This window comes from Notamacropus eugenii, chromosome 3 (genome assembly GCF_028372415.1).
Source record: "Notamacropus eugenii isolate mMacEug1 chromosome 3, mMacEug1.pri_v2, whole genome shotgun sequence".
Taxonomy (NCBI): domain Eukaryota; kingdom Metazoa; phylum Chordata; class Mammalia; order Diprotodontia; family Macropodidae; genus Notamacropus; species Notamacropus eugenii.
Genome location: NC_092874.1, coordinates 79,993,217 through 80,011,585, shown reverse-complemented (window position 1 = coordinate 80,011,585; position 18,369 = coordinate 79,993,217). Strand labels below are relative to the sequence as shown.

At 38.0% G+C, this 18,369-nt stretch overlaps 1 long non-coding RNA gene across 1 annotated transcript in view; it reads right to left on the bottom strand.

The window, feature by feature from the left end:
- Positions 1-957: 957 nt before the first annotated feature.
- The window catches only part of LOC140532910 (uncharacterized), an 82,239-nt gene continuing 64,827 nt past the window's right edge, over positions 958-18,369 (bottom strand). Inside the window, exons 4-5 of the long non-coding RNA XR_011976735.1 lie at positions 8,546-8,602; positions 958-1,214 (exon numbers count right to left, since the gene is read on the bottom strand). This is a non-coding gene — a long non-coding RNA (uncharacterized lncRNA). The remainder of the gene's footprint in view (positions 1,215-8,545; positions 8,603-18,369) is intronic.

Here is an 18,369-nt window from a genome sequence, read left to right as displayed (position 1 = left end):
TCCTAGCTGTAAGTTGAAATCAGGAATGGAAAACGATGACTTGAAGTTTTCTACCCTCAGAATCTAGCTGCAAGTAAATAGTGTGCAATCAGCCAATTAGCTCATGCCACTCCCACTGCCTGGATACCTTTGTATCACCTGGGCAAGGGGGAGAGTAAAGTGAAAAAAGAATTAATATAGAAATGACCTGGATTTTCAATGAATTAATGAGTTGGAGTTAATCAAGGGAAAGGAGGGAGGGTGTTATACAAATTGGATCTTGGCCCAGTGAAAACCTTCATTGTCAGAGGTTATATCTTCTTGAATTCTCATGGAAATCTATGCCCTATTTATGCACTCCTATTTCATATTTTAATTATTTATGATAATATTTCATTTACTCCTACTAGAATATAAAATGCTTGAAGGTAAAGGCTATGTGATAAACTTCTTAATAAATACATGCTGGGTAGTGCTATCTTTCCTAGGGTCTTACACAGTGACTTGCATAGTGCATGTGGAAAGAACTTACTAAATGTACGTTGGAAGGATGGACAGCTGGTTGAATGGATGAAGGCAAATTGTGCAGAATGCTTGAGTTGAGTAGTTTAGAGAATGTTTTCTGACAGTTTTCTAATTTGTTAGTACCTTCTAAAAGGTATTGAATTTGACACATCCCTGCCCATAAGAGACAAAGTTGTGATCAGAGAAAGAACTCACTTGTTAACATTAGTTTAATTTTTCTTTTACATATATGTGTGTGTGTGTGTGTGTGTGTGTGTGTGTGTGTGTGTGTGTATGTTTGGTAAATGAGAAGGCACTGTATCATAGCGGACTGAGAATTGGCCTCAGTTAGAAAGAGCAGGGTTCGAGTCTCTGAAGTATTGGTTCTGTGACCCCTCAGCAAGTCACTTAATTCCCCAAGCTGTGAGCAGCTAAAATGTAATTGCAAAAAAAAAAAAAAATCAAAATACTCACCTGTATGGGTAGAGGCAGCTTCCTCATCTGGGAGTTTTCTATACCATTGGAATCACAAGTCTAATTATATCTGCAAATTCAATGTAGTCAGTTCATGACTATTCTTGGGAACCAAGGAGATCATGAAAAGAAGACTCCCAATCACCAGGTTCTGCCTCCACCTCCAAAAGTTGTTGTGAGAGAGCTACTTTAAAATAGCAACAATAATGAGAACTAGGTTTATCTTCCTTCTTCTTTCCGTGTATCCCAGTGAATACCTTCACAGAGGGAAATGAGATAATGGAGGCATTTATTTAGATAATTCAGTCACAGAAAACACTTTCCATCAACAAATAATGTGTTAAACCTCTACTGTGTACAAAGCATTGTTAGGAACTAAAGATGAAAAGGAAACAGTCCTTGTGCTCGAAGAGCTAATACAAAGTATATACAAACAAAGAGAAATTAATTTCAAGGAGAAGTGATCACTACAAATGGAGGAATCATGAAAGGCCTTGAATACAAGATGGCATTCCAAATGTGCTTTGAAGGAAACCAAGAATTCTATCAGGTATTACTAACAAGAGAGTTCATTGCAAACATGGATGACTAACTCTATGTGCAAATCCACACAGGTGAACACTGGATCTTTTGCCTGAAAAATTCAGATAATTCAAATAGACAATTGAGGGAGGGGGAGTAGAGTGCTGAACCACCCAGGTAATTGCTTGGATTGACAATTTCCATTTTGCCTGTGCAGGCAACCTGTTTTCATCAAGTCCAGAAGATTTGTTTCATTGACTCAACTTTCAGAGGGAAATTGTGTCATGTATTACATGATTAAAATATTGTTTTTTTTATTGTTGTATCCCCAGTGATAGGTTTTCTAGTTAATCAAAGATCTATCTGTTGTTAAGCATGAAGACACATTTGTTAATAATGCATTATTTGCATCCCCAAACCAGCCGACTTAGACTTAGAAACCTGAACAGTAGCCAACTAGTAATGTGTGCAATGAGTCATCTCTAAGATTTATTGCCAATGGGTAAATACCGTGTGAAAATAGAAACAATCTGAAGGAGTTTGAGAAGTTATGGACTCAGCTGTAATCTTTTCTCCAAAGACAGATTGGTCAATAGCATATGTGGTGCAAGGGAAAGAAAATGCCAAACAAATAATCAAGTTATTTATATAGTTCTACTAGGAGTCTTAATGCATGCCAAGATTCAATAAGATGAACTTTATAGAGCTGTCAGTACTGCCCTTCATATTATTCAAACCACCCACCTTATGATTTTAATCAAATATTTTCACTTGTATCTAGATATTATAATGGGTTAAGGAAAATATACAACTTAGACTTCACCGTATCTTACACCAAATCTTTCTGTACTTGTTCCTTAACTATTCTATACACGCTCCTTAATACAATACTTATCTATTTATAAAGAAATTAATCTCCAAAAAATAAATATACAGCCTGAATTTCCTCTTCCAATTCTGTAGGGGGCAACAAAAAGATCCTTTATAGTCAAGGAAGGGAAAAAGAAAGCTTATTCCTGCTACTAGTAGGGAAGGAAGTTAAGTGAAACTAATTTTCTCAACATCTATACAAGAACTTAGTTTCCTTCATGTCCTCCCTCTCCAAAGAAGTTTGTTGTCAAGTCTACATTCAAAGAATCTATTGTGCAATATAGGCTTTGATATTCTCTACAGATAAAGAGAGTAAGGTATTTCTTCTGTAAGTTATACTTTCAACAAGTCACTTCAATTTCCTATCACTTTCTCTTTCTAGCCAATGGCAAAGACAATGTAATTAAGCTAGAAGTCTGGCATGGGACTTGTAGATCCATATGAGGTTTTGCAGTAGCAGAGCAAGTTAAAAATGCAAGGCCTTTGGAGCCTCTACAACCAGAGAAAACACTAGTAATGCCTATTCCTCTGTGACCTTGGACAACTGAAATAATCTCTATGGTTTCTTCATCTGCAAAAATGGACGGTGCCAATGAGTTGACCTGTTAGGTCTTTTTCAATTCTAGGACTACCTTAGTATGCACTCGCAAGTGCCTCCCTTCCCACAATCTGCCACCAGGCAAGTGTTTGGGAAAATAGCTTCTATCTCAAACATTTCCTGTCTTTCTTTCTGTGTCTTTATTCACTCACAGAAACTTGGAACCCTCCTGATGACACAGGTTCCCTGGTCACCTTTTTGAGCACTGGTGATACTTTTATTCATACTCCTTGGAGGAGTATGAATAATATCCAGGTTGGGGGGGGGGGTCCTTTGAAGTTAATTCAATCCTTATTTATTATCCAATCAAGATTCTGGTGGCTCTTGTCTACTGACCTCCAGGACTCTCTCCTTCTTCCTCAGTGAGTTGTGTCCAACTCATAGTTCCTCTTTCTTCCCTAACTCCAGTCCTCATAATAGAGGACTTCAACATACATGCTGATGTTTCTTCAAACACCCAGTTCTTCTATTTCATCTTTTCCCATGACCTACTCTTTGACTCCACCTCAACTAAGCAGGAAGTGCAGTGGACATAGAGTCAGAAAGACCTGAATTCAAAGCCAGCCAGATGCTTCATTGCTGTGTGGTCCTGAGCAAGTCATTTAACTTCCCTAAGCCTCAGTTTCCCCATCTATAAAATGGAGATAATTATAGTACCTGTCTCCCAGGGTTATTATAAGATAAAATGAGCTAATATTTATAAAACATTTTTGTACACCTTAAAGTTCTATGTGAATGATAACTTATTATTTTTATTAAATACATATAAAGATGATCATATCCTTTATATTTCCATCACCCACAAGTGTTCCACTTCCATGAACTCTGAAATTCCTTTATTTGGTCATAATAAATTTTCATTCCAACTCTCCAGTTGCCTTGCATGCCCTAATCCTGTTCTTTGTCCTGACAGTGACCTCCAGTCCCTTCACCCCTCAGTCTTCCCCCAGGTAGTCACCCATCCACTGATGACACTCTTCTCCCTTCCTTCCCCATTTTGACACCTTGGTGAACCAGTTCAACTCCATATTGTCCTCTTTTCCCCATTCCTTGCCCCTTATCCTATTGAAGATGTTGTCTTTCTAAGCCTTGGTCTCGGATTATACCTAACATCTGCTGTCTTTGCTCCTACTCGCATGCTGCTAAATGGAGTTGGAGAAAATCACAAAACCATGTATTAGATTCACTACAAATTATATTACTGAATCTCAATTGGTCCTTGCTATGACTAGGCAATCCTTTTACATTTTCCTGTTTGAATCACTATCCCACTCACCGTAGCAGCTTTTCCAATCATTTTCATCTCTCCTCAAACCTCCCATGGTTTGCCCTCACCTGATCGTTCAAGCTGAGATCTCCAACCACTATTTCACTGAAAAAAAAATTGAAGCCACTGGCAAAGGATTCTTTCTCTCCTCTTTTTCATTTTATATCACTTAAATCATTTCCACTACTATTTGCTCTCTCATTCCCGGATTTACTTAATCCATACATCCTGAATAGCTATCATCCTAAATCTCTCTTTCCTTTAATGGCTAATCTCCATGAGAAGGTCATCTACAATCAGTGCATCCACATCTTCCCTCTCTTTCTCTTCTTAACTTTCTTCAGTCTGGTTTCTGACCTCATCATTCCACTGAAACTACTCTCTCCAAAATCACTGATAATTTCTTAGTTGTCAAATCTGATGGCCTTTTCTCAATCCTCATCTTTCTTAACCTTTCTGCAGCTTTTGACAATATTAATAGCCTTCTCCTTGATGCTCTCATCTCTCTGGGTTTTCATGTCATTTTTGACTTTGTAACATCTCTTGTATATGCCCCTTTCTCTCCTCTGACACTGCCACTATCCTAGATCAAACCCTCATCACCTCATGCCTGTAATATTGCAATTACCTCCTGGTTAACCTCTCTCCCTTCCCACTCCAATCAACCCTCCAATCAGTTCTGTTGAAAAGATCTCCATAAAATGGAGACTTCACTATGTCACCCCTTTCCCTTCATTCAACAAACTCCAGAGGCTACCTATTATCTCCAGCATCAAATATAAAATCCTCTGTTCTGCTTTCATTGCCCTTTCTAACCCGGTCCCTTCCTACCTTTTCATATTTCTTATATCTTACTCCCTTTCATAAACTCTGCCTCCAATCCAGTGACAATGATTTTGTCATTCCCTCACACGAGATGTGCTCCATCTTCCAGGCATACTCCTGGAACTCTCTCCTCTGATCAGCCTGGCTTCCTTCAGTGCCACCTAAAATCTTACCTTCTACGAGAAGGCTTTCTAGATCCTCCTGAATCTTAGTTCCTTCCTTCTAGGACTATCTCCAATTCATCCTGTAAACATCTTTATCCATGGCTGCTTGCATATTAGACTATGCATATTAGACTTATTAGACTATGAGCTGCTTGAGAGCAGAGACAGTTTTTGCCTTTTTTGTACCCCTAGCTCTTAGCAAAGGGCTTGGTTCATAGTAGGTATTTAATAAATGCTTGCTGACTTCACTTGAATAAATTCCTCAGACATAACCTGTCATTTTTGAACCCATTCATTTATAGAAATCTAACCACTGATCAGACAATCAGGCTAACTATTCATCTGAAAAATGGATTCAAAGATGATAGGTTATGTCTCCATAGCTTTATAATTTCACTCTTCATATAAATATTCCAGCTCTGACAGATACAGGCTAGATGAGCATTAATGAATTTATAAGCACTTATTTAGTACTTACTATACTCCAAGTACTGTTCTAAATTCTTAATCTCAAAGATCTCACATTGTAATGGGGAGAAAGTTCACATAAGAGGGGTCAATTACAAGACAAATAGAAAAGACACTGATTTCCTTAGAGTTCAGTGTCAAGGCAGATGGCATGGCCAGGAGAGAGTTCCAGGACTCTAGTGTACATTAGAAGATAGAATTGGAAAAACCCCTGATGTTAGAAAAGATTGAAGGCAAAAGAAAAGGGGCAGCAGAGACTGAGATGGATAGATAGTGTCACAGGAACAACGGACATGAAGTTGGATAGACTTTGGGAGATAATGGAGGATAGAAGGGCCTGGTTTGCTATGGTCCATGTGGTCATGAAGAATTGGACATGATTGAATGCTGTGCAACAACAAAGCAAGCCAGATGACAATGCCCAAGGGATGGGAGGTGTAGCAGAAAGGCATATAATAAGGCAGAGAAAATGGAAAGACCTAGTGGTTCCTCATTTTATAAGCATTATATTTGGTGATGTCCATGTTCATCAGGTAGTTTGAGCAGCCATGACCATTCCAGAGAGTGGGGAGGGCCAGGACCTACCACATTCATAAAAGGAGAAGAGGTTCTGATAGTCTGAGTGAGAAAGGAATTCGGAGATTTTTCCTATGGGAGGACAACACCAGACAAAGTTTCGTTGTTGAAATAGTTCTGCTCTTTCCATCTTTATTTGGTATCAGAGGCATTTTTTTCTTTAAATCCCATCTGACTCATCTGTTATAGTTTCTAGCACTCTCTGGATTACAGCACATGTGGAAAGTGATGGAAGAGTCAGTTCATTCTAATAAGATAATGAGCTATGCAGTCTTTCAGACTCACAAAGTATTAATCTAGAAGCAATGGCTAAGAAGAGTAGAAAATAAAAAAACCTCAGGAAAAATTATGGCTGCATTTGAGACCTCTTTCCCCCACCCACGTGTGCCTTTTTCTCCCCCAGGGGCAGAAATACTCAGCATAGATAGCAAGATTCAGCAGGAAGAAATTTTTCATTTTTCCTGTTGGTATTGGTGAATGTGTCTCATGCTTCTCCAAACAGAATTCTAATGTTCTAAGGACAGAGTTGCATTCACAGAAGTTGATTTAAGAACAACCAAAGTGGTGCAGATGATCATTGCTCAGTATCCAAGAGAAGAGAAAGAAAGCTCAACGACATGTCTCCGAGTTACATGATGGGGTGTATTTTGTGAATAGGCAGAGATGGGATGAGCAGGCAGTCTTTTACCTGCCCTCCCCTTGTCTCTGAAGATTAGCCTTGGAGCTCTGTTTGTACCTGCAGATTTGCCTTCATTTTTACAAATCAGCAGAAGCATGTGTGAGCACATTAAAATGTGGTCTTCACAGTGTAGAAGAATCAACATCTGGCATCTTAGCTGGAAACATACAAGCATAGTCAGGGCACTGGTGTCCAGTGGGGAACAACAGAAGAGATCTGGCACGTGGCCCTGCATGCCACAGCCACCAACATATGTTTCCACTTTAATGAGTGTCGAGCTCATTTAGAATAAATTTACATCTATCAAAGTCAAACAGCAAGTAGATTTGGAGGGGGTTTTTTGGTTGTTGCTGTTTCTATGGCTATAAATGGCCTTTAGAAGAACAAGCAGGACTTGGACTATACAGCTCTACCCTCCTGTTTGAAAATAGAGGCTAATTCTGAATAAAAACAAAAGTTGGAAACTGGATTTCACAGTAACCGTGCCATAATTTAAGGAGGGACAGTAACCATAGACACCCAGGTTTCTTTAAGCAACCTTAAGGAATTCTACTCTCCTGAGAAGGATGGAGGAGAATGGAGTTCATTATATCAAATATTCCTGTAAAATCCTTGAAGGGTAAAGAGGGGCAAGTAGCTAGGTGGCACAGTGGATAGAATGCCAGGCATCAAGTCAAGAAGACCTGAATTCAAATCCAGCCTCTGTCATTACCTAGTTGTGTGACTCTGGGCAAGTAATTTAACTTCTGTTTGCTACAGTTTCCTCCTCCATAAAATGGGGATAACAATAACACCTACCTCCCAGGATTGTTGTGAGGGTCAAATGAGATAAACTAAGTGCCATTTCTCAGCCTTATACAGTTGATCAGACACAATCATTCAAACTAAGACCTAGGTCTCCTAATTCCTGATTCAATACCTTAACTTAAGTGCCATATATGTGTGTATGCATGTGTATATGTACATACATACATAAAAATATATATGTGTATATACATATGTATGTGTGTATATATATATATACATACATACATACATATATATATATATATATACATACATACATACATATATATAAAATGAAGGGTATCTCCTTGGCAGGGAAGGGTGATAGATATGTAAATAAAAGAACATCAAGAAAACTTTTTTAAATTCACAGTAGACAAAGTACAGAAGCAAACACATTTAGAACAGTTTTGTGACTAGCTTGTTAAATTTAATACACATTCTTTTAAAAAAAAAAGAATGGAAGTTTACAGATTCATGTAAAAACCTCTTTCTTGTTCATTATAGCTTGAAATGTTTAGTTTAGTTGGGTTCACAACATAATTTTATTTAATTTTCCCTAACCAGCCTCATGTTGCCCTGCCAGCTAACTATGTGGTAGTTCCATCAGAGACTGAACATTTGCTAGCATGCTTATTCTATCTCCTGTGAGGTTTACAACACCACTCCTATCCATGGGAGATCAAATATGTTTTCATATTTGTAACAAAATATTTCATTCTGAAAAACATAAAAGGAAATAGCATGACTAGTGGATGTAAAATGTTTGAGTCCGTTTCATTTAATTAACTAGATTAACTGCATTTTGATAATAATCTGTTGTATTGACTTACCTTCAACACTTTGAGGCTCTTTGTGCTCTCTCTGTTTCTGTGTCTGTCTGTCTGTCTCTATAGATATAAAGATAAAGATACAGATGTAAATAGAGATATAGATCAAATCAGAAAAAAATTGAAATGTTCTTAGCACAGTTCCTAGAATATAGTTAGCCTGGCATAAATGTTAGCAATTATTAGCAAAAAGAAATGTTAGTAAATATTAGCAAATTAATATTTGCACACATATACATATACATACATAACTATATAACCATAGGAATAGAGAGAGGTGATCAAGAGATATCTATAGGTACAGAACACAAATTCTATTATGCCAGGAATGCTGGATCGTTTAACATCATACTTTAGAAGTGGATAAAGTTGGGAGCCAAGATGGAGGAGTAGAAGAACAGACCTCCTCTAGCTCTTCCCCCATAACCCATAAAATACCTATAAAAAAATGACTCAGTGCATTCTAGAGTAGCAGAAGCCACAAAATGGCAGAGTGAAAGAGATTTCCAGCCCAAGACAGCCTGGAAGACCAATGGGAAAGGTCTATCACACCTGGCTCAGAGCAGAGCACAGCCAAGTCTTGGCCATGTGGCATGGCTTGGATAGGACTGGACCAGGCTTCAGGGTACGGAATCCAAGGCAGCAGCTGCAGTTCCCAAATTCCTCAACCCACAAGTGTCAAAGACATCTTCAAAAGTCAGTAAGAAAGCTCTTTTGCCCAGGTGAGAGAGGAGCACAGTCTGACCCCAGCCTGGCCCCAGCCCCAGGGTGATAGCAGCCACTGTGGCAGCAGTGTCCACTTTTGGAGCCCTTGGCCTAAAGACCCTGGGGGAATCGAGTGACTGATCTGGATCTCAGCCCTGAGTGGTAGTCACTGATGTGATGGAGCTAGAGGTGGTTGTGGAGAGGGAACTCTACTCGCAGTTCCAGGGCAGAAAAGAGTGCTTGTTCTTGCTCATAGACTACAGTACAGGCCAGGACAGGAGTAAACTCCTCTCCCTTTATTGTGCCACCTTGGAGGAACTGAGAACTTACAGGTTCCTAGAGTATACCCTGCACTTGACAAAGGACACAAAAGTCAAGTAACTGACTGGGGAAAATGCCCAAAAAAGGGAGAAAAATAAGACTATAGAAAATTATTTTCTTGATGAGCAGTTATTTTCTTCTATTCTTTCAGATGAGGAAGAACAATGCATACCATCAGAGGAAGACATCAAAGTCAAAGCTTCTACATCCAAAACCTCCAAAAAAATATGCAATGGTCTCAGGCCATGAAAGAGCTCAAAAAGGATTTTGAAAATCAAGTAAGAGAGATGGAGGAAAAATTGGGAAGAGAAATGAGATGCAAGAAAAGCATGAAAAGCAAGTCAACAGCTTGCTAAAGGTGACCCAAAAAATGCTGAAGAAAATAACACCTTTAAAAATAGACTAACCCAAATAGCAAAAGAGGTCCAAAAAGTCAATGAGGAGAGGAAAGCTTTAAAAAGCAGGATTAGCCAAATGGAAAAGGAGGTTCAAAAGCTCATTGAAAATAGTTCTTTAAAAATTAGAAAGAAGCAGATGGAAGCTAGTGACTTCATGAGAAATCAAGAAATTGCAAAACAAAACCAAAAGTATGAAAAAATAGAAGACTGTGAAATATCTCATTGGAAAAACAACTGACCTGGAAAATAGATCCAGGAGAGATAATCTTAAAATTATGGGACTACCTGAAAACCACGATCAAAAAAAAGAGCCTAGATATCATCTTCCAAGAAATTATCAAGGAAAACTGCCCTGACATTCTATGCCCAGAGGGTAAAATAGAAATGGAAAGAATTCACCGATCACCTCCTCAAAGAGATCCCAAAAGGAAAACTTCTAGGAATATTGTAGCCAAATTTCAGTTCCCAGGTCAAGGAGAAAATATTACAAGCAGCCATAAAGAAACAAATCAAGTATTGTGGAAATACAAACAGGATAACACAGGATTTAGCAGCTTCTACACTAAGGGATCAAGGGGCTTGGAATATGATATTCCAGAGGCCAAAGGAGATAGGATTAAAACCAAGCATCACCTACCCAGCAAAACTGAGTATAAAATAATACTTCAGGGAAAAAATTGAAATTTCAATGAAATAGAGGACCTCCAAGCATTCTTATTGAAAAGATTAGAGCTTAATAGAAAATTTCACTTTCAAATACAAGAATCAAGAGAAACATGAAAAGGTAAACAGGAAAGAGAAGTCTTAAGGAACTCATTAAAGTTTAACTGTTTACATTCCTATATGGAAAGATGCTATTTGTAACTCATGAGACCTTTCTCAGTATTAGAGTAGTTAGAGGGAATATATATGTAGGCTTGTATGGGTTTGTATATATGTATGTATGCGGATATTATAAATGTGTATATATATGTACATGGGTATATGTGTGTATGTATGTATATATGTATGTATGTGCATTTGTGTGTATGTATGTATGTATGTATGTATATACATAGATAGAGGGCACAGGGTAAGCTGAATGTGAAGGGAGAATAGCTAAAAAAAATTTACTGTTGAATGGAATGTCCTGGAAGTAGTAAAAAGGGAGAGGTGGAATGCAGTGAATCATCTCACATGGAAGAGGGACAAAGGAGCTTTTACCAAGGAGGGGAAAAGGGGGGAGATGAAACAAACGAGTGAGCCCTGCTGTCTTGGGACTTGGCTTAAGGAGGAATAACACACACTCAATTGGATATGGAAATCTATTTTACCCTGCATAAAGACAGGGGGGAAGGGGATAGGAGAGGGAAGATAATATAAGTGACAGCAAATTGGGGGAGGGGATAATCAAAAGCAAGCACTATTGCGGTCAGGGGAGACAATGGAATATTTTGAGGGCAGGATAGGACAAAGGGAAATATGGTTAGTCTTTTACAACATGCCTGTTATGGAAGTGCTTTGCATTGTTACACATGTATGAGCTATATTGAATTGCTTGTTTTCTCAATGGGGTGGGTCAGGAGGGAGGGAGAGAATATGGAACTCAAAGCTTTCTTCATGAATGTCAAAAAAAAACGTTTTAGCATGCAAATGGAAATTAAGATATAGACAGACAATGAAGTGTAGAAATCTGTTTTGCTCTACAAGAAAACAGAGAGGAAAGGGGGTGGAAGAAGGGTGAGTTGTGGAAGAGAAGATGAACAGAAGGAAGGAGTGGATGGGGTGCATGCTGTCCTGGGGTGGGAGGGTGGGGAGAGTTGGGGAGAAAATTTTGAATTCAAATTCTTATTGAAGTGAATGTTGAGAACTGAAAAATAAATAAATTACATAAAAAATAAATACTACATATTCTTTTCAAAAAAAAAAAGTGGATAAAGTGTTAGACTTGGAGTCAGGAAGACCTGATTTTGAATCCAGCCTCAGACATTCATGTGTTGTGTTACCCTGAGCAAGTCACTCAAATTCTGTCTGCCTCAATTTCCTTATCGGTCAAATTGGGATAATAATGACATCTACTTCCCAAGGCTCATGTGAGGAAAAATGAAGTCATATTTTTAAAGTACTAGCTAAGTCCTAGCTATTGTTATCTCCAGATTCAAATCATGTCTCTGACATATACTGGACGCATAACCCTGCACAAGTCACTTAAACACTCGGAACCTAAAACAATTTTCTAAGATTATACATTGTTGTTTTCCATCAGAGAAGGGATTTTCCTCACTGGGAAATCCCTACACAGTTGAAATAACAGTTCCAGTCCTATACGTTCATATGTGTATATATGTGTGTGTATATGTATGTATGTGTGTGTGTGTATTGTATGTGTATGAAAAATATAAATCCATAAAGGAGACAACTTTTCAAGAGTAACTTTTAAGTGATTAGCAATCCGCCAAGATGGAGTACATTTCTATACTTATAAAATGACAGATCTTTAATAAAGTTTCATAGATATAACCCTGAAACACAATGAGATTAAGTGACTTGACCAAAGGCCACTTTCCACTGTCCTATGTTGTCATATGCTAATTAGGTTGTTCATCTTGCAGTGCATCCTGGGCCATTTCTAGTCATCCTAATGAATATTAGTACACTGGACCCAGATGACTCTGTAGGAGAAAATGAGGCTGGTGACCTTGCAGAGCCCTCCCTCACTCAAACCAAAGTCAAGTACAAGTCATGTCATCGTCTTGATGTTGTGGTCCTCTTTGAGAATGAAGGACAAACACAACAATATAAGGTTGTTCATCTATATTAGAAACTGGTAGACTACTTATACTAGGAGTCAATCAGGTGATATTTTGTATGTGTCTATGATGTAGGGGTGGGTAAATGTACAGATATATATGTGTGTATACATATATGTACATATACATGTATTGTGGATACTTGGTCTTTTGTAAGCAAGAAATTGGTACTGCCTCTAGTTCTCTTTAAAGCATTATGAACCAGGTTACTATGTCTAAGGAAATGTCGTGTAATTATGGAAGATCAAAAAAATGTATTTTTCAAATAAGATATCTCAGCAGCCAAACACACAAAAATTTGAAGCAGTTGTAAAACTGAATCTCTGAAAACATGATAAGACCGGGAGAGGGTAAATATCCATAGACTATTTCTAAGTCTGCTCCATTTACAAGAGACTGTTTAAGATGCCAGCTTGCATTTATATGAGTTAAATATGTTTTTCTAATAGCTTTTTATTTTGTTCTTTATTTTATCTCCATAATCATGTCTACAAAAACTCACTGAACAACATTTAGGAACAAGTTCCATGACCATTCTTGTTACATATGATGTGATAGAACATCTGCTTTTCATTTAAACCCAGTGGATCAGTTTCCTTCTATCTTCTTTGAATTATTGACTTTGGACCATCATTCACTTTGAAGCCCAAAAAGCACTACATGCATGAAAGTTGAATGAAAGTTAAAACCCACAGTTGTGTCCATGACATTTTCTCAAAATTAAAATAGTTCCCAAGGAAATTTTATTATAATATGGGTCCAGAGTCATAATTTACTGTTTTCTCACTGGGACAAGTAGCACAAACCATAAATAAGGATGCCACAAGTCCTCACATCAATTTTGATATTCATAATGTGAAGAAAATACAGTAAGTTATTAAGAAAAAATCAGTGTGCATTTATTTTCCCAGGTAAATCAATGGCTTGTTTTTCTAGTTCTTTTAATAACTTTCCTAGGTATTTTTCTTAGGATCTGGTCTCCATGTGTTCCTAATCAATACCAAAGGAATGCCAGGATGGAAATGATAAGAAGCAAAGTTGCTCACAAAAAAAGCAATTACATGAATCTAATCTCCCTGTTTTGGAAGACTGACACTCCTAGCAAGTGCAGCAGCAGGTGTTTGGGGGGAAATGGAGACTGTACCTGTGGTATTTGTTCATGGAGATTTCTAGGAAGAAGGAAAGAAGAGGATAAGAAGTATAAAATTCAAATGGCAGACTCATTTTGAGAGGCAGGACATGTAGGTCTTGCCAGTACTTCAGACATGTCCCTCAAAACCTGTATCCCAGGGAAGTATAAAGATCGGTAATGACAGAGCTGCTGGTGGTGAGGAGGTGGTAGGACAAACTAAATCTAACTAAATAAGGCAACTCCCTAGAGACATTTTTCTCTCTCAGACCCCATAGATTACCTGCCTCTCTCTAAAACACACTCCTTGAAGTCAGAAAGGTCTGACTCATTTTTCAATGTCTGTGATCACCACTTTACTTCTCCAATTTCTGTGACAATTCTTGTTTACTTTCTCTCTATATCCATATATGAAATTAGTTTAGCAGACTCAGTGTCTTATTTTGTGTTCATTATTCAAAGCATTTGAGGTAAAAAGCTACGTAGTTCTAGGGATCTTAGACTCACTCAGGGCTCAGTTTTGGAAGATAGACCTTGAAGCAAAAGTAATAAAGAGACCAATAAGCCATCTCCCTGCCAGCTCCCCTCACCCCCAGGCACAGTTTTAATCTGTGTTAAGGTTGAAGCAAGAAAAATAAAATGAAGACCAGAGAGAATAACTGAGTATTCCACCCAATCATAAATCCTCAGATGCAATACAAACCCAATATTTTAAGACAAGTATTCTTAATCTAGGGAACACAGAACTCTAAAGGGGTCTATGAACTTGGAAGCAAAATAAAATGTACCTTTATTTTCACTCATCTATGGCTGAAATTTAGCATTTCCTCCAGTTACAAATTTTTTGTAAAAAAAATTCTAAAAAAGATCCATTGGCTTCACCAGACTGTCAAAAGAGCCCTTCTTCTGCTTACGGTAGCCAAAAATTGAAAGAGAAATACAATAAAGGGATTGTGTTACACGGGCTTTCCCTGGGTTCTTCTACCACAAACACTCAACGATATACCACACAAGGGTACCGCAGCAGCATTCCTTGGAATATGTGAAATGCATATGATAATTCCCTGATCCACCACACCTGAAGAATTATCCAATCTTTATTACAGAAGGAAAACAGAAATAATAAATATGAAGAGAATCACCACTGTGGTCTTATAAATGCCAACACTCTGACCTTACGAATTCTTCCTCAGTGGTGTGAGACACTTGAGAATATTATTCTGAAAAGGACAACATCAAGCCAAAGTCAAATGCCAGTAACCTAAGCCACCTACTGAATAATTAGTGAAATGAAATGTTTTGACAACATAAAGAGAGAAAACACTTTCAAACATTCAAAGAACAAGGGAGAGTCAAACAATGGGTTTACACATCTGACCCTTCACATTTTCTTATACCTCTTCCACAGAAGAATTCATTGAAGCCTGAAACAAAGAATATCTATTTTGACCAAGTCAATAAGGGTAACATTATGGAAGCATTACAACCTGGCCAGGAACTAATTTCAGAACAATACTCTAGCAAAGAAAAGAAAACAATATAATCTTATATGAAAGTTATTAAACCAGTTGCCATGCCAGCAAAACAAATCCCCACAGTAGACCTATCTCCAAAAATGAGAGTCAGTGGTAAAACTTACCAGTCAAAAATTGTTGTGTTTGTCCTTCGTTCTTGAAGAAGACCTTGACATCAAAATGATGGCATGACTTGCAGTTGACTTTGATTTGAGTGAGGGAGGACTGTGCAAGGTCACCGACCTCACTTTCTTCTCCTGAGCCATCTGGATCCAGTGACTAGATATTCATCAGCACTGCTGGGGATGGCCCAGGATGCAGTGTGAGACCCTGGCCCTTTCAGGCTAAGGTCTTATAGCATTCTCACTTTGAGTGACATACACCCAGGGAAGAACTCATCCAAGTTGAGCCTTGAAGGGAGAGACTTCATCCAATGAAGGCTCCCCTTTTCCCTTCCTGCATTTCTTGGATGCTGTCCTCAGTCATCTACTCCTCCTTTCCTCCAGTCTCAGAAGATGAGGTGATTCTCTTCCTGATCAAGGCTAGGACCTTTACCTCTCCCTTAATACTATTACTATTCCTCTCAAGCTAAAGGGAGTTAGGTGGCACATTAGATAAAGCTGAAATCAATAAGATCAGAGTTCATATCTAACCTTTGACACTTACTAGCTGTGAGATCCCAGGGAAACTTACTTCATATCTCTGTCTCCCTCAATCTCCCCATCTGTAAAATGAGGGATAGTAATAGCACTTGATGGTTGTGAAGATAAAATATGTTAATATCTGCAAAGCACTGTGCAAACCTTAAAGCACTGTATAAATGCTATTATTATTATCCTTATTCTTTCCACCAATCACTGCCTTTTTTCTCAGGCATCCTTGATATTTCCCTTTGTACTCTTTCTTTTGCCTACAAAGATACTCAGGATTTCACCCAACCTTTAAAAACAAGCAAACAAAAACAAACAAAACCACCAGTTACCTCCTCTTCCATTTCACTAACAAACTAATGAGAAGAGTATTCTATTGTGTACACTCACAGCATACATCTCTCTACTCACTCCTCAACCCTTTAAAATGTTATTTCAGTCCCTGCCACTTTACTAAAATTATTCTTCCCAAAATCACCAACATCCTCCTTATGGCAAATCTAATGATCTACTTACCTTCTATAACATTTGATACTGTTCCCTAGCCCCATTTTCCCACTTTATCTCTTTTCTTCCTTGGCATCACATTCTCCTGGTTTATAACCATCTCCTCTGACTACTTCATCCTCCCCCAACTTCCTAACCTTGAGTATCTCCCTCAATTATTTCTCTCGACTCATTCCTGCTACACCTTCAATTATCATCTCTGGATAGAGAAGAAGCAGAGACGTTCATTGCTTTTAAATGCAGCCCTGTAATGATGGCAGAAGCACTATGGGACAGGAATAACTGGATACAAGCCTACCTCTGATACACACTAGCCTTGTCAACTGGGTAGCAATCTTTCAGTGTTCTAGATGGCATTCGAAGACTCCAAGTTGCAAATATGGTGTCAATGTCCATTGTAAGAAGGAGTTTCCTCACCTGGGATTTCCCTATAGCAATGAAATCCAGGTTCTGTCCCTACCCTTACATGCAGAACTTCTAAATTTATAACCTCTGGAATGGACCCTTTCCTCTCACCCAATCATCAGTACCACATTTCCTCACTGGTACATGTAGATGAAAGATGTGCTCACCAAAACCTGCACATTATTAACAGAAATATGGTTCTTGCATCCTGTTCTTAACATGGCACTCCAAACTGATGGAACAGTTTGGAATTAGAAAGGGGCACCTCACTTTCTGGGAAGAACTGTTAAAAGTCTGGACAGTCACCAGCAACCACTGCTTCCTCCCCAATGCCCTTGCCCATGCATTCCTCACTTTCCAGGGCATTCTGGCAAGTTGTCAGTGGCCATGGTAGCAGCTGCTTAAGCCTGGCTCTGAGAACCAGGAGTTGACCCACCACTGAACTTAAATAACCAGAGAACAACCACCCAGGAAGAAGCAGTACAACCCAGCTCTTCATCACAACTACTACAACAAAGACTTAAAAAGATCAGTAGACTGAGTCCTAATCACAGAATTCAAGAAAAAAAAATCACAGTGAAACATTTTTTTCAATAGAGGTCACACAGAAGACAGAAACACTAAGAATAGGGTCTATACAAGAGGGTGCCATGTGGAGATTTGCAATATAACTGAAACAAAGAGGGTAATAAATAGAAAAGAACAGGATGGAGGAAAATATACAAGTATTAATCATAAATATGAATGGGATGAACTTACTCATGAAATGTAAGAGAAGAGCAGAATGAATTATAAAGCAGAATTCAATAATATGCAATCAATCAAAAAAATTGAGACAAAGATTCAAATGATTTAAATAAAGAGACAAAGCAAAATTTATTATACTTAACCTGAAGTGAAAAAAGGCAGGGGCAGCAAAAATGGTCTCAAACAAGACAACAGCCAAACAGACTTAATTAAAAGAGATAAACATAGGTACTATATTATGCTGAAAGGAACCATATACAATTAATATCAATACTTAACATATATCCACTAAATAGTATGGTATCTAAATACTTAAAGGAAAACTATACCAGTTATGGAGGATATAAATGTATAATTGTGGGGGACCTTGATGTACTTCTTTTATGTCTGGACAAACATAACTAAAGAAAAGAATTTCAACACAATTTTTAAAACATTAGCTATGATAGATCTCTGGTAATTCTGTAGTGGGACTAGAAAAGAGCAAACACATTTCTCTGCTGTACATGGGACCTTTACAAAAACTGCCCATGTATTAGGTCATTAAAACCCTCACAAACAAATTCAGAAACGCAGCAATATTAAACACATCTTTTATTGACCACTATTAAATAAAAATGTTTTGGTCTTCTAGTAAAGATCATTGAAGAAATGAGTAGAAT